The following is an 8046-nucleotide window of genomic DNA, read 5'->3' as shown; positions in this document are numbered from 1 at the left end:
TGATAATATAAGGACGTGAGTTTTTTATTTTTTTAATAGTTTTATTTTCGAGTCTGAAAACCCTTTTATTTCTACTAGAAAACCTGAAAACATGTTCTGATCACATCAACTTCAACAGAGGTTTTTGGTAGGAAATCTGATGCTTAGTTGATACTTTTGGAAGGTCAAAATTAAAATTCCCAGTTCTTTTCAAATATTTTCCAGGTTTCCCATGGAGATAAGTACACCCATTTGGTACATCAATATAAGCTGTTATTTAATTATTAGGTATATGGATAAAACTCAATAATTTAACAAATATAATGACTCGGTAATGAGCATATTGGTAATGACTGCGCGGGTTATGCAGGTTAGGTGAGATTGTAATGCTGAAAATGAAACCTGTACTGCCAGTGATTTTTCCACGGTGAATCAGTGTTGGTGTCATCGAAGAAAAGTCTTCTGGAAAAATCGGGATACTGGAGGATCCAGACTATTATCAGCTAATATTGATGACAACGGGCAGAAAGCTGCAACAGAACGTGTTCGACGCAGGTCCCTCTAGTCAACTTTGGGGAGGCAACTGATTAAGGTCAAGTTGTGGAAGGTTGTGCTGCTGGTGCAGTGTTCCATACTTGGTACGGCAATGATATGAGCTCGCCTGACTCTGTGAGACGACTAGTATACAGTCAAGATTTAGCGGATGGAAAATCGGTGTTTATCCAGTGTTCATCCTGTGTTATTGATCAAGGAATAGTTACCCTGACGTGTTATAAATATTTACAAGATATTATAATACCTATAATTGCCTATTAAGTGCAGAATAATTTTGTTCCGTGTATATTGTCATGTCAAAATAAAAATTACTTATTTAAAAATCACTTGTTGGTTCAATTAACTGCAGGTATAGTCTGTGATCAATGACAGTGATTGAGTGCAACGAATAGTATTATACATTTATACTATATTTAAACAATTTACAAAAAATAATAATTATGTCATTACCTAATATATACTACATAGTTATAATTGAATGGACCTGTTCACTGTTCAGACTAGGTATTCAAAAATATTCAGTTATTTGTGCACATTTGAATGATTACAATTTCAATTGGAATAAGACGCACAAAACTAAAACAATAATATACTGATTTTATCATAAAGGGGTGGTAGAAGCACTGGTAGGTGGTAGAAAATGTAGCTGAGCCTCACCTGAAAAATATGTTTTACACGTCAGTGGTTCATAATGATACACCCCGACCATATTTAGTTTATAGGGACGAATTTAGGCGCATATTATGGTACCTGGAAAAACAGATTTTACTTTTTAACTACCTACTCCAATTATAATTCTATTTATAACTAACCCTTATTTAATACAATATGGACAATTTTTTTTATGCATTTTAATGTCTTATTTTGACGATTCCGTCTGTTTAATATTTAAATGAAAATTAACGATCAATAATAATTTTTTTACTAAAATAATAGCTATACGTAACCCACTTCTGAATTAAATCTTGATTACTATAAGTGGATATTTAATTGTTGTGCCTCTAAATATCAGCACAAGGGGCATTTTCCCCCGTCACTCACACCCTCCCCCTAAATGCGCCTACTGCTGGATACTGTCGTTGTCAATTGATATTATTTTATTATTATCATATTATATTAGTGTCAGGTCAGCTAATTATAATTGAGCTGGAAATACTCACGGTTATGGCCTTATGGGTGTGGTAGGTAAACGCGTGCAATTTTTGAAATCTATTATCTCGAAACTTCAGTCGTGTGACGGGGTGGCGGGGGGAGGCTGGAATTAAACCTGAGCACGATGTGAATGATAATATTATAATGTGATTTAGCCTGCTGCTGCAGCAGATGTGCATACATTTTTGGAAAAACAGAGTGGAGGAAAAGTAGGAAAAAAATGCCAGCCGTCATATTACCTATTATTATATTATACTATATAGACGCCTACCTACGTCCGGTTTACCGTTTCGAAAACGCGTCAAAGTTAAACATGAAACGCTCAACCCCGAAAATGAAATTAACGAATCCTTATAATATCCTACGCGATAATGGGCACGCAATTATTGCCACCACAATATTCTTCTGTACCTGTATAATAGTATCACGTGGCCCCTCTCCTAGGCAATCGTCTTCGTCGGCGGCGGTGGCGGCGGCGGCGGCGGCAGCAACTCTGCGGCGGCCGATCCAGAGGATATATACCTACAGTTCATCCGTCCGTCCGTCCACAGAACACGCTACCAGTGCTGGTTGTGTCGCTGGTCCGATAAACATTTGCTTTTTTTACGGCATCATTGACGGCGGAACTTGAAAAAATAAAATAATATATTCATCTATTGCAGTCGGTGTATTATTATATATTATACACGCCCGAGAAGACCGATCGACCCGTACAGTCGTCAGTTTTCCGCGGGATAGATTCGTTCGTTTTTCCGCGAGAAAGCCGGACTTGCACAATACACTCGTCTTTTCATACGTAAGTGTTTATATTTCGTATTATTATTATTATTATTATTATTATTAATATTATTTCATATGAAACCGCTGCATGACGTACTACCTATACTTACTTCGGCCACATCACACGCGGTGTGTTTGCGTTTATCTGGTATTTCGAGACTCTGATCAGCAGATCATCTCACTTGGGTATATTATTTTTATATGTTTTTTCTAACTTTTTAAATCTACCGTCGTCTGTGATATCATATAGTTGAAACTTAATAGTGGTGCGTCAAAATGTACCTATAGATAAAGATAAAGATAAAGAAATAAAGATTATTCCTAGGTAATAAGAATTATTCATTGACTAATGACTATACTTTTGTAGTTTTGTAAGTATACTACCCCGCATTATACTGATGTACTTTTAAAACTTGCAAAAGTTAATATTTATCAAATTTATTAAAATATTCTAAAAACTAAAATACAAATTATAATCATATTTTAATACCGCATAGGTATATGCTATATAATACAAACCACACATAACAGTCGAAATCTAATGTTTTCTCAGGTAAAATAAAATTAATTATCTTAGGATTTATTTCTAAGTTGTTCAAATTATAACATTGTATACGGTTGTATAATATATATCCAATATCCATATTATATTATGCATAATATTGTCGATTTAGTTTTTAAATTCAAAAATTATTTTCTGTTGTAAATTCTATTGCCTTATATACAAAGGATATAATTAATGTCATCACTGAATACAAAACGTGATCAATTTAACTAGGTATATAATATGTAACTGGCCGTTCGATTAGGAAAATTGAATACCAGACAAACACTTTTGTTTGGATTTATATGGGCACGTAAAATAAACAAAATTGAACTAGGTCGAAGTTTTATATCAATAGAGCCTATTAAAATCAGAGATTTATCTGAAAGTATACGTAAGAATCGTTAGCATATATTCTAGGTATAATATATTGATATTATATTTTTACCATCACAACGACATTTTTGTTTTTAAAATTAAATTTGACCGAGTTTTACTTGTTTACTTCCGTTAGTTTAAATACACACAATGTTTCCGTTTAATCGATTCAGTGAGAAAACCTAACCATTACGAGTAGATATAAGGCCGTCGTGGGCCGCTAGAGTCACTAATTGATTGTATCAGTTGTAATAATTACTGTTCACAGCTATTGTCTTTGTACAAATGTTTACAGTGCCGATTAAGTATGTTAATAAACGAAATTTAAACTCGTTGTTCAAGACGACTGGCGATCGAAATAGATCACATTACCCGTAAAAAATATATAGGTAATAATATACAAAATAATATTATATTATATTCAAAATGTGCAGACTTGATAAATGTTTATACGAACGTGTATGCCTATACGGCTATACTTACTATTATTATTCGAATTAATATGATATCAGGAGTGGTAAAGTATTCCATGCGTAACAATAATCTCAATCAAATGATTCATACATGTCAAATTTCCATCACAACATTATATTATTATATTATTAACGTGTTTCTTTTGTCCGACAAACTGCATGATCTGTTCACATCATAACGGAAACGGATTCGATTAAATTATTATAGTATGTTATTATAATGTGTGAAAACGTACTACCTAAGTACTTATACATGCGTCTTATATAGACGCAAATACGCACGATTACTTAAAAATGTCACACATTTTATAGGTATTTTTCTCTATTATTAATGTTCTAAAATGATTACACCTTTGTGGTTCTCCCATAATTTCGAAAGTGTCTGAGTTAATTTTTTCGGCAGACACACTTCGAGTCATTAATACAATTTATGTTTAGAGCGTTAACGTTACACTAATATTATTTTTGTTCTAAAATATTTTATTTTCCCAATAATTTTTTTTTAATTGACTTAATAATATTATTTTCTACTTAAAAACGATATCCTTAATATCCATACTTATATCTGATACCAGTATCTAACTACATAGTATGCTCTATTTTTACACTATTTATGTTTGTGTTTTGGTGTGATCTTTCAACTTGTATTTTAATATTATCGATTCGATAAATATTGTATTTACCTATTTAAAGTTATAACTTAACGCAAGTAGTGTTATTTAGTTTTTAAATAATATTAAATTATTAACTATACTGAACGAGATTATAAATACAATTAAAATATCATATTATCTTAATGACATTTTCTACGTAGGTACCTAATAATTTTAACGAATAGCTATAATATTCTATATACATGATAAACTAAATATAACATATAATATATGTAATGTTACTAACATTACATATATTATAACATTATGTTAGCATCATATTGTATATAGGATAATAGATTATCATATGTTCGCATTCACAATGAGGCTGTCCATAATACTTAATACATATTATACCATATACGATACATATACAGGCATATAAGTATATGCTACAAAACTGAATTATTCTGGGTGGTCTTCAAACAATCTAAAAATATAATATGTCAAGAGTAACTTAAACGGCAAAATGTATTCGATAAGTGGCGTGCATCTAATTTGTGCACTTTCGAAATAAACATTTGTAATATTATATTTCAATCCAACTGAAGACAGAAAAAAAAATGAGTGACTTAATCTAAGAAAAGTAATAAGCTTGTAGGTACCAATGCAGATTTAATCAATTTATAAACTAAAATTATATTCATCTTCTATTCATACATATTTTTTAGTATGTTACTAAACATGTCGAATAATCAATCTAATATACATAGAATATATATCAAAGACACGATTTCAAGAAACATAAAAAATGAGATTGCAGGTGTCTGGTTATTATAATAATTATTATTAGAATAATTTATAAATATTAATAGAGTTCAATTTTTCGACTAAAATAACATACCCATTGAGGCGTTGACTATGGAAGACACATTAATAATTACATAATATACTATATATATAGGTATTATAAGTACCGATTTTTTTTTTTAAATCGTTGTACAAATGGTGTGAAATTATTATTGGGCGTTATAGTAGGTTCCATAAAATATAAATCATTCAACCGAATGAAAACGTAAAAATATTTATTAGCATTTATCGTTGTTGTTACTTGTAATAATTACACCAGATTCACATTGGCTGTTTTTGAATAGATAATAGAAAAAACCAACGTAAGAAATAAAAAGTGTCACACTTATTTTATATTATTTTTTAATATTAGATACAAAAATGTACATCGCTGTTGAAAAACGAAATTCCTATATAATAAATAATACAATTATATAGATATAATATATAATAATATAAATACACACACATAGATATATTTATTTTACAACAAACAAAAGGTTTAGAGCCTATTTGTCAGGAAATATCTAGATTGACAGAAATATGTTACGCGTTGACATTCGTTTATATGAATATATGAATAATACGATCCGGTCGTATCACATTTTTACCCTCCCGAAGTTATTTACTCTCGAATTAGACGATTATTAAAACAAATACGAACATTTTCAGTTATATATGGGTCACTCGCCTGACTCCTACCATAGCTATGATACCTGTATATCAGGAATATGTCTAGTATATACCTTTATCAATTACCAGTACCTTTTTATGGTTAAATTCTAAAATCCAACAAATAATTACTTTTTGTTTTATTACTCTGGAGGAATAAAGAAATCCCCCCCCCCTAACCGTGAGAATTGAACATAACCCGCGAACGCTTTTAGAACCGAGATTTATGACTTATATTATTCTATATTATAGACAATATGAATATAATAATAATTGTTATAATTCACGGAATGAATACACTAATACTATACAATTTACCCTTATACCCATAGGCGCAAATAATGTTAGGGATTTGGGGGGGGGGGGTTTAAAGCCTTACTTTGATAATATTGAATAAGCTTAAAACAAAATGTAGGAAATGTTTGGGGGGCTATGGACATTTTTGGGAGGGCTTAGCCCCTAACCCCCCCCCCCCCTATTTGTGCCTATGTATATACCTATAATCTGTTACTAAAACCAGTATATTACGGTCTGTCAATAATATATAGGTACCTTCACAGTTTTGCCATCATACCTATAATTTCAAAACCATTCGAACGCATATCCGCATGCCCGCGAAACCGTAATAATATAATAACGGCACGTAAACTTCCATCGCAAAACCGACGAAACTGACGCACGTCCATTGTAAAGTTAATTCCTTCGTTCATTTTTTGCGGTCACTCGCGGTATGTGATAATAATATATTAATATATATAGCGTATTATAATAACAATATTATTATGCCGACCACAGCAGAACCACGTATAGGTAATGAAATCGCGGTAATCGGCGACTGCGAAGTATCATAATATAGCCGATGACTCCACACGGTTCTGCACACTAATATTCGGTATAATAACACAGGTATACTAAAATTGTATGTACTATCTAGGTATAACAATAATTAACATCATACGCATCACCTGAATAAATTATAACCACACGTGATGTATCAACATCGTTTTGCGCGCCTAATCGTTTAGAAAACGTCACGCGTGGATGGTTTTACTTTGCTCGAGATTTATAAATTATAATAATATAACGACACCGGTGGACTGCGAGTGATATATTTACTATACCTAAGTACAGATAAAGTAACATTTATTTATTTCAATATACTTTTATCATATTAAGGCATTAAGCAGTGGTGGTTTTTGGAATATTTTTACTGGGAGTGGGTGGGGGTCGGGGGAGGAGTCATCTAATATTATTGTAATAACTAAAAAAAAAAGGGAATGAAGTATAAGATAATAATATTAATATGAATAAGACGCCTGTCAATAGTTATATTAGAATTACCTGATTTAAGCCATTACTTTTTTTTTTGAGTTATTACAAAGTCGAGCCCCACGTTGGGTGCCACTTTGTAATAACTCAAAAAAAAGGGGAATGAAGTAAAAGATAATAATATAAATATAAATAAGACGCCTGTCAATAGTTATATTAGAATTACCCGATTTAAGTCATTACCTTCCTCCTGATCGTCGGAGGACTCTCGAGGTCGTGATTCGAGAATATGATCAAATACACCGTACAGTAAGGTTGTAAGCAAATGATTTTACTGCTTGATACCAGCGATCAACACAAATTATTGTATCAAAAGTCTTACCTGACTCGCAGCCGTCCCTGGGCTATGCTGTATCAGTTTTAGGTGACACGAAATAATATTTAAAATTAAACAACTCGAAATAACGAACACGCACTGATTATTGCTCAACACAAGGAGTCCAGTTGCCGCTCGTAGAATTCGGTGCAGAAAAGTTGTGGTTTGGATGCTGTTTACCGTCTGGTGCTCATGCACTCGAGAGGGGTTGTTGACGAGATGACTGGTGCTCGTGCACTCGGTGGCTGGTGCTCATGCACTACTGAGAGGTACGATATATGGCTATGCTGACCAGAGAGTGTTAGGCGGCTTTTTCAAAGGGTTATCGCGAGCCTCGAAAATAGGTCGTCCTTCGGCTGTAGATACCCCCTTTACCCTTCCTTTTATATAAGAAAGTAACACTCTTTGCTTTTACCATTATAAATG

The sequence above is a fragment of the Acyrthosiphon pisum genome, chromosome A1, assembly GCF_005508785.2.
Source record: "Acyrthosiphon pisum isolate AL4f chromosome A1, pea_aphid_22Mar2018_4r6ur, whole genome shotgun sequence".
Classification (NCBI taxonomy): domain Eukaryota; kingdom Metazoa; phylum Arthropoda; class Insecta; order Hemiptera; family Aphididae; genus Acyrthosiphon; species Acyrthosiphon pisum.
Note: the sequence above shows the minus strand (reverse complement) of the source record.